This window comes from Mus caroli, unplaced genomic scaffold, assembly GCF_978045245.1.
Source record: "Mus caroli unplaced genomic scaffold, Mus_caroli_1 scaffold_14, whole genome shotgun sequence".
Classification (NCBI taxonomy): domain Eukaryota; kingdom Metazoa; phylum Chordata; class Mammalia; order Rodentia; family Muridae; genus Mus; species Mus caroli.
Window position 1 is genome coordinate 21843434 of NW_028227269.1, and position 16286 is coordinate 21859719.

Here is a 16286-nt window from a genome sequence, read left to right on the forward strand (position 1 = left end):
TAATAAGCTCCTTTGCCCACTAAAGCCATCTTGCCAGGCCTCATGAATATTCTTCAACATTCTACTTAACTGATCTTAGCTCACATCAGGGCTGGGAGTCATGTGTCTGAGTGTGAAAATCTATGTTGACTGTGTTCACTAGGGAAGGAAGATTAGAAAAGTAAGGGACTGGGGAGCAATGCTCCAGAGTTAGAAGGAAGAAAACAGCTGGGTAGGGCACCTGAGAAGGGGCATTGGGGTGGGCCTGTCTTTGCATTCCTGTGCCCGAGCCCCAGGTCCAAATAGGCGCCAGTGAGAGCTATTTAGTTTCCCACTAGGTGGATCTGACTCAGCTTACAGAGTTTATACATCCTCAGGCACAGGGAACAGTCAAAGGTTTTAACTTGTTTGACAGAGACAGATTCAGTCTGGATATGCAAATCAGTGATCAGAGAGAGTCCTTTTAGCCTGAAAGAAACTTGTGATTTGCACCTTAGAAAGGGTGGCCAGATAGACCGGACAGACAACTGGACAGATAGAAGACATCAGCTGTACAACAGACACACATTCTGGGATTCTGACATCCATCGATATTTAGTCTGTGGTGAGTTGCAACACCCTGTATGGGTTCCAGCTTGCTCACCTGTAAAACAAGACGGATTCTCTTACCTATTCGATAGGGGGTATGCTGGTTAGTGGTTTTGACAGCTTAACATGTGTTAGAGTCATCTAAGAATCAAGAACTTGAATTAAGAAAATGCCTTTATCAGATGTCCTGTAGGCAAGTCTGTGAGACATTCTACTGATTAATGGTTGATGTGTGGGAAGGCCCAGCCACTGTGATTAGTGGGCCTGGCTTGTATAAAAAAATGCTATCTGAGGAGATGGAGAGATGGCTCAGTGGTTAACACTGGCTGCTCCTCTAAAGGACCAGGTTTCAACTCCCAGAATCCACATGGTGGCTCACAAACATTTGTTGTTCCAGTTTCAGGGGATCTGGAGACCTCTCATGGCTGCTTTGGACATAGCATGTACATCTTATGCAGAGAAGCAATAAGTAAGTAAGTAAATAAATAAATAAATAAATGCGCTAAAATAAATAAGTCTCAAAAAAAAAAAAAAAAGCAAGCTGAGCACATTGTGAGGAGCAAGACCATAAGCAGCCCTCCTCCATGGTCTCTGCTTCAGTTCCTGCCTCTTGGTCCCCGCCTTGTTTGAGTTTCTGCCTTCTTTTCCTTCATAATGGACTGTGAGCTGCCAAATGAAATGAAATTATGCCTCCCCATGTTGCTTCTGATCATAGCGTTTAACGCAGCAACACTAAGCAAAGTAGTTCAGTGAGTTAGATGTTGCTTTTATTGGCATTTGGGGACCATGAAGAGCTGTGTTCAGTTAATACTGGAGGGAGGTTATCCTCCGTAGATCCACACATGACTGTGTGAGTGTCAGGGAGATCAGCAATAACTCGAGGAGGTGGGGAGGAGATGAACAGAGATGGTTTAGTTTTATCATGAATCAACTGAAAAATGTCTTGCATTGGCAGGGCTTTACTCCAGGCACCTCAGGGGACTGGACCCTAAAGACAGAAAGTTAAGTCTAACCTGAAAACGAAAGAACCTAAAGAAAACTAAATAAACTAAGAAAACTAAAGAATGCACCTGAGCATGCAGATAAAAGACAAGCTTTTTCAGCCAGGTTGTGGTGATGGTGGTAGCTGCCCTCTCACCTTTAATCCCAATACTTGGATGTGGGGAAGAGGCAGACAGATCTCTGAGTTCAAGGCCAGCCTGGTCTACAGAGCAAGTTTCAAGACAGCCAGGGCTACACAGAAAAACCCTGTCTTGAAAAACCAAAATCCAACCAACTAACCACACACACACATCCAAAAAACAAACACAAAAACTACAATAAACAAAATCCAGACAAACATACAAAAACCAACAAGTTCTCTAGGACAAGAGAGATGGATCAATGAAAGTCCTTGTTTTTCTTGCAGAGGACCCAGATTTGATTCCCAGCACCTGCTCACAACCATGGTAACTCCAGTTCCAGATGAGGAACTGGAGTTTTATGCTCTTTTTTGTCCTCCACAGGCAGTAGACACACATGCACTGTATACCTCTAGCATGAATGCATAAAAACTGTTTCCCTGGACATTTTACATCAGTGAATGTTTTATCTAAATTTTCTTTGTTATTTAATTATGTAGAGATGTGTGTGTGTGTGTGTGTGTGTGAGTGTGTGTGTACACAAACACACAGATGCACGCAATTGAGTGCAGTGCACAAGGAAGGTAAAGAGGCAATTGGTTTCCTGGAGCTGGCCTTACACTTGGTTGGGAGCTGCCTGATGGAGGTGTTGGGAACTGAACTCCTGTCCTCTGGAAGAGCCTAAAATGCTGTTAACCACTGAGCCATCTCTCTAGCCCCTTCTCTTTGTTTTTAATCAAATAAACCCCATAGTGAACTATCATTGCAAAATGGTTAAAATAAAAACAGTGACACACCAAACACTGGCAAAGGTTCACAGTGACTGAATTTCTCATAAATTGTGGGTGTGGATGTACAATGTCCCAGCCACCTGTAATGGCAGCTTTTGGTTGTCAACTTGACTTCATCTGGAATGAAGTAAAACCCAAGCTGCTGGGAACACCTGTGAGAACTTTTTTTCTTTTGAAGTGGGAAGTCTCATTTTTAATCCAGGTTTTCCAAGGTGGGAAGACCAGCTTGTAATCTAGATCCTTTGAGATGAGAAGGTCCACCTTTTATCTGGCTACAGTTTCCCATAGCAGCCTATAGAAAGAACATGGAAAAGGGAAGCTCTTTTGCTCGTTTCCTGCTTGCCCTTGCTCTCACTGGCGAGCTCATTCATTCACTGGCATTAGAGTCTATGTCTTCAGGATTCCAGAGTCTACTGAAGACCAGCTGAGAGGCCCATCGTCATGAAGTGAAAAACTACTAGATTCCTGGACCAGTAGACAGCCATTGTTGGACTAACTAGACCACAGCCTGGAATACACTATAATAAATCCCCCTTTTATGTCTCTGTATAGGTTCGCTATCTGTTCAGGTCTCCTAATACACCTTCCTAGAAAACAGTTCAGCTGTTTTGTAAGAAACAAAACATAGCACACTGTGGGGACTAAAGGGGGGCAAGGGAAGGAGGGAGAAGGGAGGATAGCACATGTCCGGCCAGAGTTCCTCCTATGCTCTGGGCATGCAGACATGGGAGGGCTACCAGACGCTTTCTACCCAGACCCGGGTGGGCATCTAAGCCACTGACCCCACTCGAAGGGGGGTTGGTGGTGGTGGTGGTGGAAAAGGGACAGCCCCTTACCTGGTGCCCGGGGACGACACCCTGTAGCACTGGGTTTATGGGAGTGAGGGCTGAGGGAGAGAGGTTCCAATGCAGGTGAGAGTAAGCACAGCAGGCCTAGATGAACAAGGAGAGTCTATGGTTTTAGAGCTTTATTATCAAAAGGCAGGGAGAATGAGAAAAGGTAGAAAGAGAGAGAGACCAGCCATGGCCAAGAGGAGAGAAGGGGGAAAAGAAGAGAGGGAAGAAAGTCTAGAGTAAGAGGGAGTGAGTAAGAGGTTAGAGAGAGAGAAGAGAGGAGAGGAGAGGAGAGGAGAGGAGAGGAGAGGAGAGGAGAGGAGAGGAGAGGAGAGGAGAGGAGAGGAGAGGAGAGGAGAGGAGAGAGTAAATGTAAGGGGAGTAAGAGCAAGAGAGCAAGAGAATGAGGAGGGGCCAAACAGCCCCTCTTATGGTATGCTGTTATCTTTACTGTTGCTAGGTAACTGGGGAGGAGTTTAACCTGAAGGTCAGAAGCTTGGGGCATTGGCTATTTGACTAAAGCCATGCTTCTCTTTTGAGGGCTGTGGGGGCCGTAACTTTGACAGGAGCCAGAGTTCCAGGAGACACGAGAGAACTTCTGTCCCATGTAAGTCAATTATCACCACTGGGTCCCAGGGTTACACCTCAGCTTGACTGGAGACCAGATTGTCAGTGTATAGCCCAATGCCCAACAGCACACAGGCTGGTAAGATGGCTAAGTGGGTAATGATGCTTGATAACCTGAGGCTAAAACCCAGGATCAATGTAGCAAAACTGACTCCTTCAATTTGTCTTCTGACCTCCACATTCATACACTCCACCTATGTAAGAAGTAAATGAATAAAATTTTAAAACAAGCAATTGAGCTGAGCATACAATTGCTGTGAAGTCCAACCATCATGCTCCCGGGCAGTTATCCCACATGCATGGAAACTCATGTTCACAGATGCACCTTTTTGTAAGTGTTCACAATGATTGTGCATAATGGCCATAAGGGCTGACCAGATGTCCTTCAATAGTGACTTGGTAACCCAGCTGCCATGCACTGGTGCTGTGGAATGCAGCTTAGACATAAAGAGTTCTAGGGAATTCTATGGAGTAAAAAAATATCCCAAAAAGGAAGACAGGAAGAGAGAGAGAGAGAGAGAGAGAGAGAGAGAGAGAGAGAGAGAGAGAGAGAGAGAGAGAGAGAGAGAAAGGTATATGATTATTAAAAGGCAATGAGTGGCTCCTGGAACCATCTTGAGAATTGTGGGGGGGAGGGTTGAGACAGGGTTTCTCTGTGTAGCCCTGGCTATCCTGGAACTTACTATGAAGACCAGGCTGGCCTCCAACTCAGAAATCCACCTCCCAAGTGCTGGGATTAAAGGTGTGCCCCACTACTGCCTGGATTGTTTGAAATTTTACAAGTGTCATTTATATATTTGATTGTTTGTTTATTTCCAGGATAGGGTGTATATAGCCCAAAGTGGACCCAAACTTCATGCTTGCTGTTCAGAGGATGACGATGACCTTAAATTTATGATCCTCCTGCCTCCACCTCTGAGTTCAGGGACTATAGATGTGTGCAACCATGCCTAGTTTTATGTAGCACTGAGTACCCCACCCAGGGTGTCATGAAAGGTAGGCAAGCCCTCGACCAAATTTGCTACATGCCAGCCCAAATATGATTTATTTTTGTAACTACAAGGGAGATTTTGATTTAAAAATAAACCTCTTCATATTAGTAGCAGTTGCTTAAGCCTTGCTAAGCTGGAGCCTGAAGAACTTTCTTGGGCTGCTAAGGGGTGGTGAGAAGGCAGACACTTCTATTGCAAATGAGAACTTCTAAATTTCTACCCAACAACTTCCATCTCCACCTGGGTTAGTGACACATGGTTTCTGAGAGTCACCTGCAGCCTCAAAAGCCCCAAGGATGTCTGTACCTCACAAACTGTAGGCACAGGTTCTTGTTTTTTGCCCTCACCCCTTTCTGAAATCCCTGGCTGCTGAAAGATGTATTAACTGCTGGAAGATGTATCATTTGCTAGAAGATGTATCTGCTGCTGGAAAATGTATCAGTTGCTAGAAGATATATCTGCTGCTGGAAGATGTATCTGCTGCTGGAAGATGTATCTGCTGCTGGAAGATGTATCTGCTGCTGGAAGATGTTTCATATACTGGAAGATGTATCTGCTGCTGGAAGATGTATCAGTTGCTAGAAGATATATCTGCTGCTGGAAGATGTTTCAGATACTGGAAGATGTATCTGCTGCTGGAAGATATATCAGTTGCTGGAAGATGTATCTGCTGCTGGAAGATGTATCAGTTGCTGGAAGATGTATTTGCTGCTGGTGTTCCTATGCATACCCATCTACAAGTCTCTTTATTATCTTCTCTGTCCCTCTCCTACTCCAAACATCCTCTTTGGCTCTATCAGGGCCAGGTCTCTCCTTGTTGCATAAGCATGACATGTTTGTTTTTCAGAGGTTGCCTTGCCTGAATTTTGTAACCAGCTCCCTCATGAAGATAGGACCCATCTCATTGCTAACAGTTTTCCCTCCTGAATTCTCATGAGCATGTCTGTTCTGCCCATGACTGAGCTGTATCTGTGAGTAAGGAAGAGAGAGTTAGTTAATACTTAGTTGTACTCAGGCTCTTGGATGAGGCTCTGTGGGGCTTGTATCTTCTGGGGCAATGTCAAGAAGCAGCCCCACATGTCAGTATCCACACATGCTGCCATGAGTGTGCTGAGATAGCCTATTCATCAGTCTAGTCTAGACTGATATCACCTCCTCTCCTGCCTCCTCACTTGGGAAATGTCACTGAGCTCGCTTTTTGGGGAAAGTGGAAGCTGGGAATTTCCTAGGTCTGTGCCACTTTGTTTAGTTGAAGGGGTCCTGAATCTTTTCTGATCATGGCAATAAGGACATGTTGCTGTCTTGGAATACCCCACTCTAGGTCTTGCTACTAGGGAAGAAAGGTGCTTTCTCAGCTGCAAGTGAGTAGCTCAAAAGAGAAAACTGTGTCCAACAGAAGCCCCCAAAGGAGGAAGGACAGGACACTCAGGACTTAATATGGAGGCGCCAATTGCGCTGTGGAAGACAGGTGATGAAATTGCTTCATATCCATTCTGATTTCTGTTTTTAAAACATTTGGTTTGTTGCTATGAAAACAAATATATGGAAAGAATGAAGGTCAGTGACATGAAAGGCATTTCTTCTTCCTAACTTTAGATGCTGTTTCCCTCTACCCTTTGACAAGTCGCTGGCCAGCAGAGGAGACAGACGTGGGAGGGCAGCCAATGTTCTTTCTGGAGAAGTGGCCTCAGCCCAAGCTCACAAGGTGTGTGTGGGCTGGGTCGGGTACAATTTTAAACTAATTGATGAACTGCTGTGGGGAATCTACTCATTAAAACACACTCTTGTTACTGATGAAACCCTAAGCTACAGGGGCCAGTAGGAGGCATGGAGATGCTGGCCAAGGGGACAGTCTTCATAGTTCTGTGTGATTCACCAGTCTGTCTACTGGAGACAGGGGACAGCACAGTCTTGGTGGCATGGAGAGTTTCACTGGGACTGCCTGTCTATTTAAAGCTCATGAGGAAACACAAAGAGGAAACAATTGTCCCATAGGATAGTCTTCTGTAATGTCACTGCTACAGACCCTTCTACATGGGACTCATTAAAGGTCTGGCTCTAAGGACCAAAATGGGACAAGGGTGTCTGGGATGGAGTAGAAGTGCAGGAACAGTGTGGCCCTTCTAAGTTCCTCCCTTGGTAAAGAGAAGGTTTAACTTACAATGATGTATTAGGTCTATATTTTGCTGTGAGAAAGGATATCCCATACAAATCACAGACCTTTTAAAGCAGGTGAACTGTGGGTTAGACTCCTAGGTTCCAAACTGGCCTCAGAGCACACAGCAGAGGGACAACTGCAGTCCCAGGTGAGCTCCCTAAGGGCCCTCTCCACACCCTGAGGGAGGTGACTTCCTCATAGTCCCTGCCAGGATGGGAGCCCATTCCACCCCGGTACTCCTAGCAATGCCATCCTTTCTGAGACCAAAAGTTTCTCTTTTCTCATACATAACCCATAGACAGTCCATTGTTTTGCCTCTTCTGCTGATCCCAGTTCTCAGACAGGCAGGCCCACCTCACTATCAACTCTGGAGTAGGCGAGTGGGCAGAGGAGGCAGTGAGATGGGCTCGTGTGTGTGTGTGTGTGTGTGTGTGTGTTTGTGTGTGTGTGTGTGTGTGTGTGTGTGTGTGTGTGTGTGTGTGTGAATGTGAGAGGCAGAGACAAACAGACAGACAGACAGACAGACAGACAGAAGGTGAGAGCACTGAGCACCTATCTCAGTGTGTCTTGAGAAACTCTTGGGACTGATTCTCCCTCTGTTACTTGCTGGCCAGTCTGTGTTGGAGACCAGCAGTTGGCATGGTAGGAAATAGGATGGGATGAGTTGAGTGGGCCATTTCTTTACTTCAGCCCAATTTTCCCTCCCTCCCTCCCTCCTCTCCCCTCTCCCCTCTCTCTCTCTCTCTCTCTCTCTCTCTCTCTCTCTCTCTCTCTCAATGCAGACCAGGTCTCTCTATAATGTAACTTTGGCTGTCCTAGAACTCGCTATGTAGATCAGGCTGTCGATCAGGCTGTATCTTTGTGTGCTGGGATTAAAAGTATATGCCACTGTGCCTGGCCTCTGCTTTTTTTTTTTTTAAGGGGTTGTTTAATTTTATGTGTATAAGCATTGGTCTGCATGTATGTAGATGTGCCACATGAGTGCAGTATCTCTGAAAACCAGAAGAGGGAGGCACTGGAGAAACTCACAGTTGTGAGATGCTGTGTGAGTGCTGGGAACCAAATGGGGTTGTCTGCAAGAGCAGCCAGTGCTCTGAATCACTGAGCCATCTCTACAGCCTGTCTTATTTTTGTTTTAAATATTGTCTGTAACTGTTGAAGAGCTCTTAGTGACTGTCAGCAGCAAAAAGGACTTCTCAGGAAGCAGTCACATTCCCCATGGGTCCCCACCGATGTGCCTTCAGATAGTGGACCTCCTCCCAAGGTTACCCTTAAACTGTTAGTGTTTGCTCTCCCAGCATTCCTGTCGCTCAGGAACGCAGGAGTAGTTCGGCTGGGTCAAAATCTGGGCTGTGGCCAGGGCAGCTTTCTCTTTGTGTGTTTTCAGATGTCACCTGGCAGGCCCTGGTTCTTGTGGGCTGTTGCTACCTGGGCCTCTTTATAGGGCTACTAACACTGGCAGGTAGCCTCCCTCCTCATAATGAGTGGGCAATAAGTTGATAGAGACCAACTCAGGGGCCTGTTTTATCACCAGATCTTAGAAGTAACCCTTAGCTTGAGGTTGGAACCCTTGAAGACCCCTAAGGAGGTTGCCTCTCATCTCTCTCCTTTATTTTATTTTATTTTATTTTATTTATTTATTTATTTATTTATTTATTTATTTATTTAAGAAAGATAGGGTTTCTCTGGGTAGCCTTGTCTGTTTGGGAACTCACTCTGTCCACCAGGCTGGCCTCAAACTCAGAGATTCAGCTATTGCTGCCTCATGTTGGGATGAAAGCCATGATCTACCATTGCCTGGTGCCTTATTCTTATATACAGAAGCATGCCAAGCCTTTTCAGGTCGCTATTTAGATATATCTTAAGTCTTGTGACTATATGTAACTATGTCTGTGTATCACACATTCTGCATACTGCATTCCATACCCCAAAATTGATTGACTGCATCTCTCAGAATTGATGTTCAGTTCTTGTGACAAAGAATGCTCTAGTGAGCGTTTGCCAGTCATGTCTGTGTGGCTGAGGGAGAAAGCTCCGATGTCAATCTAGTCTCCTTCCTTCCTCCCTCTGACCTCTAACTGACCTGCACCCTGGCTCATCTCATAGCTTGTAAACAAATACCAGCAAGGCCCAGACAGTTGTCTCTCCTCCCATCTCCTCTCATCCCCTCCCCTCTCCTTCCCCTCCCCTCTTCCTCCCCTTTCCCACCCCTCCCCTCCTTTCCCTCCCCTTTCCTCCCCTCCCTTCCTACTGATCATCTTACCTCTATTTTATGCTTCTTGTTCTTCACCAGGTGTCCCTCCTTGCAGCCTAAGCTCCATAACTCCCCTTACCAGCTTCAGGCAACCTCTATGAACATTCCAGGTCAGACTGGGCATCTCTCTTCCAGGTCCCACAGAGACCTGAGCAGGGTTCCATTCAGAACTTGGAGGCTACCTCAGGACTATCTGCCATGTCTCTCTTTCTGGGCCTGGGAGATCTCTGAAAAAGTAAAACGTAATAACAAAATTCTAGGCCTTTAGGCCCAGGCTTGGGAATGTGACCTTTGTGATGCAATGCTCCAAGGTATGTTAATCATAAAACAGATAGTGACATCTCTCCACCCACCTGCTTCCTGGGTTCAAAGAGTGTTAATTCAAAGAATGTGCTAATGTTAGGGGCTCTTAGAAACTGTCTTAAGAGATAACCTGAACAATTACCAGGTATTCCTTGTGACACTTGTGACTTTGCACTTCCTTGTGACTCTTAACTGGTATCTTTGGTATTTTCCAACAACGCCCTCCCCACTTCCTTGAGTTGTGGTTTCTTCCTTTAAATACCCCCTTACCCAGCGACTTGGCACACCACGGTCCTCTACCCCTGCGTGGTGTATGACCGTGGGCCCAAGAGCACTCTTGAATAAAAATCCTCTTGCTGTTTGCAGCAAGAACATTTCTTGTGGGTGATTTTGGGGTGTCGCCTCTCCTGAGTCAGAACTTGGGGGAATCCTCACGCTGTGGGTCTTTTATCTCCACTAGCAGGTATCAGGTGAAACTTTGAATGGAAGCCTTGTATAGTCCTGGCCTTAGCTGCCATGCTCTGACAGCTAGTGCAGGAATAATGGATCAACCACACCTTGAACATGAACACTGTTGTTAACAGAGTTGCCTTTCAAGTCTGGAGACAAACATAGGGAACAGTCAGTTCTAAGTACTTGTGCAGTGTAATTGCATCTCTGGACTGTGGCTCTCTGACCTCCATTCCTTTTCCATGCAGCCCTGAGCACAATAGAGTTTTCTTTGTCCTTTGGTCCTCTGACATTAATTCTGCTATGGAGTCCAGGTTGTCCCAGAACTCATGACTTATCTGCCTCAGCCGCCCCTTTCTGTGATCTTATTTCTGCCCCTCACTGTACTCTCACATCTTGTGTGACATTGAGTTCTCCATTTCAGAAGACTCCCAAGGCTGGAGAGATGGCTCAGTTATTAAGAGCACTGACTGCTCTACCTAAGGTCCTGAGTTACAATCCCAGGAATCACATGTTGGCAGAGAGAGAGAGAGAGAGAGAGAGAGAGAGAGAGAGAGAGAGAGAGAGAGGGAGAGGGAGAGGGAGAGGGAGAGGGAGAGGGAGAGGGAGAGGGAGAGGGAGAGGGAGAGGGAGAGGGAGAGGGAGAGGGAGAGAGAGAGAGAGAGAGAGAGAGAGAGAGAGAGAGAGAGAGAAAGAGAAAGAGAAAGAGAAAGAGAAAGAGAAAGAGAAAGAGAAAGAGAAAGAGAAAGAGAAAGAGAAAGAGAAAGAGAAAAAGAGAAGTCTTCAAAACTGGGCAGACACATCCATCCATCCTCTTATTCCCCATTATTTGAATAAGTGATCCTGAACTTGCTGTGTAACCTTCCCTCAGCCTGAAGCTAGCTGAGCCAGACCTTGACCTTGCTGCCACTAAGGAGATTACCTAGGGTGGAGCCTTCCTCCCTAGATCACTCAATTGTTTAGCCACTGTTGCTGTTCCTCTTCAAGATACTGCTACCTGCTGAGAGGCCCAGGAGTTATTCCAGAGACTATGCCATATCCTGCACATAATCACCTTCAGCTGGTTTCAGGCTCCAAGAATGAATGGGTGGGAATGGGCCTACGCCCTCCTTTATAAGTGCATTTGTCATTAAACATTTGAACCTTGATCAGAACATTGTCTTGGTTCCATTTCTCTCTCATCCACCTAGTTTCCCTTTCTTTAAGTGCCGGCCTACCACTCAGGTGTACCCCCTCCAAGTGAACTGCTGGATGGCTTGCAAGATTGGTGGTTGACATTAGCCAAGACACATATTTGGCCCTGAGGTACTGCTTCTGTCCAATATCTAAAACACCTTCTAGCCAACAGCACCTTTCTCCTTGAGGTGAGGTGGGAGCAAAGACAATGTCTGGCCAATCTCAGAGTCTCCAGTGCTCACCCAGGACAGGTGCTCAGTGGGTGCTTCCTGAACATCATCAGACGGTCTGGGGCTCAGACTACAGGTTCTGTGGCTTAAAGCAGGAGGGCCAATGGCCTTGCTGTGTGTGAAGCCCACTGAGTGGGGAAAGGCTGGCATGTACTCCTCTCTGACAAATTCTCGGCTGTTCCAGACATTCAAGGACTTTCCCCATGTCTACCACTTATCTGCTTCATCCCCACACTCACTGGAGAGAGAACCATAAACAGGGTGCTTGGGGCAACACAGGAAACTCACAGACCTTGGTTTATTTGATCATTTTAATATGCCAGGCCAATGGAAAGCAAGGACATAACACACAGGAACACCTGTGTTTGCAGGACAGAGGGCAGATGTCCACAGCCCTGGGCATGCATGTATCTCCTGTGTAATTAGGCAAATGAATACATAAATACCACAGCACAGCCAGACTTTGGGGTGGGGAGAATCCCAGGTCACAGGGGACCATGCTATAAAGGTAGTCAGAGGCTTTAAATACAGGGGCTGAACCTTCTCACTTTATACAAAACGTATATATTAAAAGTAAGGATACCACGGTATATACATGCAAGCAGCTTTGGTCAGAGAAAATAAACAAGGGAGGTGGAGCCACGCACAGGAAGGGCTTGCCTGTCTGCTCTCCATGTTCTTCATCCTCACAAAGTCAGCTGGGATCATTGAATAAATCAGCTGGTCTCGGTAAGATACTGAAACATCCTGTCTGGTGTCCTTAAGGGCCTCCAGGCCCTCTGTGGGCAGGGAAGGAGCCCTACAGCTGAGAACACTTGAAACCTTGGAAGGAACCAGCCTGGACTGGATGGGGAGGGACATATATTGGGTAAGATAGAGGAGGGAGCTGCATCCAGCCAGACCAGGTGAGTGTGATGTGCTGCCTGAACCCAGGTCCCGAGAGAGCAGGAGAAATAATGGAGAAATCCACTTTTGCAAACAAAGCTGAAGATGGCAGGTCAAGCCTGTGTTTCTCACAACTGTGTAAAGCCCATTCCCCTCAGAACTGGCTAGCACTGCTGGGATCACACTGCAGCAACCGGACAATGGATGGGTCGCTCTTGGCACCTTTGTTGAATTCTTCCAGGGACATTTTGCCTGAGGAATGGAAGAGGGAGACTTAGGATTAGCCAGTGCTCTGGTTAAAGTCTGGAACCCTCTGGAAAATGGACAATGTCCAGTCTCTTCTCTCTCTCTCTCCCTGTCTCTCTACCTCCCTCCTTCTCTCCCTCCTTTCCTCCCTTTTGTTTTGCTTATTGAAACAGGGTTTCCTCTGTGTACAGCCCTGGCTGTTCTAGAACTCACTTTTTAGACCAGGTTAGCCCTGAACTCACAGAGAGCCTCCTGTCTCCTATGAGCTCCGATTAAAGACGTGCCACCATGCCTGACCAGAGGGTATTTTCTTAACTAGTGATTGATGGAGCAGAGCCCAGCCCAGTGTAGGTGGTACAACTCTGGGCTAGTGATTCTGAGTTCTATAAGAAAGAAGGCTGAGCAAGCCATGGGGAGCAAGCCAGGAAGTAGCAACCCTTTCATGGTCTCTATATCAGCTCCTGCCTTCAGATTCCTGCCATGTTTGAGTCCTGCCCTCACTGCTTTTGATGATGAACAGTTATATGGAAACTGTGAGTGAATAAACCCTTTCCTCCCCAAGTTGCTTGTGGCCATGGTGTGTCATCACAGCAATGGAAACCCTAACTCAGACAACGGGGATGAAGCCTGAAGGTCAGAGGGTCTACTGACATGCCCATGGTTATAGAGTCCTAGGAAGGGTACAGGATGCAAGCTAGGCGTACCTGACCCTAAATTCTAGTCTCCCTCCCTCAATCAGAGCTGAATCAAGTGGGCTAGAAAAGGGCAAGCCTATATAGGGCAGAGGGTATATCCCAAACACCTCTGTGCCATCAACAGTTTCACAGGCTCATCTACTCCCCTCTCCCCACCCCACCCCTCTCCCAATACCCTCTTCCCACCCGACCTGCTCACTCCTGCCATGTTTCCTACCATCATTGTTAGTGTCCATGTGCCTGAAGATCTTGTCTGTTTGCTTCTCGGGCATGGACTCGTCCCCAGGCATCTTCATCATGGAGGACACCATCTTGTAAATGGCCTGCAAAGGGGCATCTGTGAGTGTGCTCTGGAGGATGGAGGGTGGGTTATGGTCTTCTCTCAGCTAACCAAGAAGCATGGACAGGGCAGAGTCAGGACCCTTCTCTCATCAGAACAAGTTTCACAGACAAGGAGCTGGGAAAAAGGAGCCAGGAAAATTTAAGTGACGTTCAACAGCACAGAATACAGCTGGGGCATGGAAGAATGGAGGGCTCCTTGGTTCGGAGTAGAGGGGAGGTTGTGGGGCAAAGCGTTTGTCTGAAAGGAGGATCTTTGGTGGAGAGCTGGGAAATCCTGGAGGGAAGGTCTTAGGGGAAATACATTGAGCCCTGCCCACCCATGGGTCCTGAATCTGCAGATCCAACAAACTACGGGTGGGAAATAGTCTAGAAAATGAAACTGGAGGTACATAGACAGTTTCTTGTTATTTCCCAAATAATACAAATTTTATTAACATCTATATTAACATCTATAGCCATTGTATTAGGAACTGTATACAACTACTTTATTTATTTATTTTATGGATGTATGTAATTATTTATTTGGGGGAGGTGATCTCATGTGGAATTCAGTGGACAACTTGTGGAAGCTGGTTCTCTTTTCCTACCATGTGGGTCTTAGGGATCAAACCCAGGCTGCCAGGCTTGGTAGCAAGCACATTTACCCACAGAGTCAGCCCACTGGACCAAATACAGAGATGGTTTAGAGCATGGGGCAGGAAGATCCAGGGTGCACATAAGCATCGCTCCTGTAAAGAACTGACTGCTGACTCATCCTTTACTGTGTCATTGTGATTTCTATAGGAAGCCCTATAGACAACTAATGTGTATGCAGATGAACACCCACCCGTGCAGAGGCCAAACAGGAATACCGGTGTTCACAATATTCCCTTTACCCTCTCACTGAACCCATCTGGGGATTACCATTTTATCTAGGTTGCCTGCTCAGCAAGCTTCTAGGACTCACTTGTCCCCTAGTTCTAGGGTTTCGGGCATGCTCAGCCACTCCTGCCTTTTCCGTGGGTGTTGGGATCAGAACTCAGGCTCATGCTGGGTATCAACTCTTCTTCCCCACTGAGTCATTTTCCCAGTTCTTGCTTTGACAATTCTTAATCTCCTATCTGAGACTCAGATCTCATTAGAGGTTAAAAAAAAAAAAGACCCAGTTTATAGAATTGTGTGAATAAACCTGATGGATGAGCTCAGCTGGAGCCTGATGTTCAGCATGCAATTGATAGATGCTTGGTTTTTATCTTTACTCTCTGCAAAGACATGCATTCCTTTAGTATACCCAGGTAGCAAGTGGGCAAAGGAATGACCTGGTGTATGGGGCCAAGGATGCGGGTCCTGGATCCCTGCACTCCCCATGTGCCAGGCCCTGTCAAGTGTAGGTACCTGCACTATCTCCACCATTTCACTGCTGCTGATGTAGCCATTGCTGTCTAGGTCGGACATGCTGAGGGCCCACTTGAGCTTCTATTCCAGCTTGCCCCGAGAGGTCAGGCTCAGAGCAATGATGAACACTCAGAAGTCGATGGTGCTGTCACTGTTGGTGTCAAAGGTGTGGAAAACATGTTCAGCGAACTTAGAGGCTTCTCTGTAGGGGAAAAAGTTGGCCTATCTTGAAATTGTCCACAGTTAGGTGGCCAGTGGGACAGTCATTGAAGAAGCTCTTGTACCACTCCTGAAGCTCATGGTCGGTGAAATCCCTGTGTTTCCGCAGTTCCTGCAGCACCTCAGAACCCAGCTTGATGTTCTGCTTGCCCATGGCAGCTGGCAGTGGAGACTAAACCTGCAAGGCCAAGACACAAGGTGAGCTGTGGATACCTGAAACCCCAAGTCTGACTTCCTATCACAACCTAGCACCATGCTGGCTAAGCAATATCCTCTGTATGTCCAGTGACATCCATAACAGCAGTGGTTCTCAGCCTTCCTAAAGCTGCAACCCCTTAATACAGTTCTTCATGTTGTGGTGAACCCCCAGCTATAAAGTCATTTTTGTTGCTACTTCATAACTGTAATTTTGCTATGGTTCTATATAACATGGCAAAACCCAGAACACTCTAGGAAAGATAGTAAGAATATCTTTTTATGGATAAATACAGTCTACTTGGAGCATGCATGCAGAATCATGGTATAAGAGGACAGGGAGAGACAACCTAAAATCAGTGTAATGAAGCTTTGTCAAATGTCCTGTGAGGGTTAAACAAAGGGCAGGATTGAGACAAAACCCTCAGCTCATCAGCTTGGGGAAAAGGGGTCTCGTGGACCCAATCCTGACTCTTCACTTTGAACAGCTCATTCTTTTTCTCGTGGGGGACCCAGTGTGTTTGTTTCCTGGTCACAGATACATTTGCTGATGCTGCATAGTAAATAAATCCCTCCTGCATAGGCGGATGTTAGTGGTTCACATTCCTACCTAACACAGCTAGGGTAAATTTAGAACTAGGTTGACACCCATCCTGAGTGGACTCAGGGATGATACCAGAGAACAGGAACATGGCTTTGGCCCTTCAAAGTTCAACTTCATTTATCAGCAACCCTAATTTTATAAATTACATTTAAAAACCCCATTCTTGCTCTCTTCCAGTCAGAAAAGCGCCGGGGCAGCTGGGGCGCAGGGTCGGCTGACACTCG

General features: G+C 46.6%; 1 pseudogene; it reads right to left on the bottom strand.

The window, feature by feature from the left end:
- Window positions 1-12477: 12477 nt before the first annotated feature.
- On the bottom strand, window positions 12478-15417 carry LOC147001200 (hippocalcin-like protein 1; annotated as a pseudogene).
- Window positions 15418-16286: the final 869 nt, after the last annotated feature.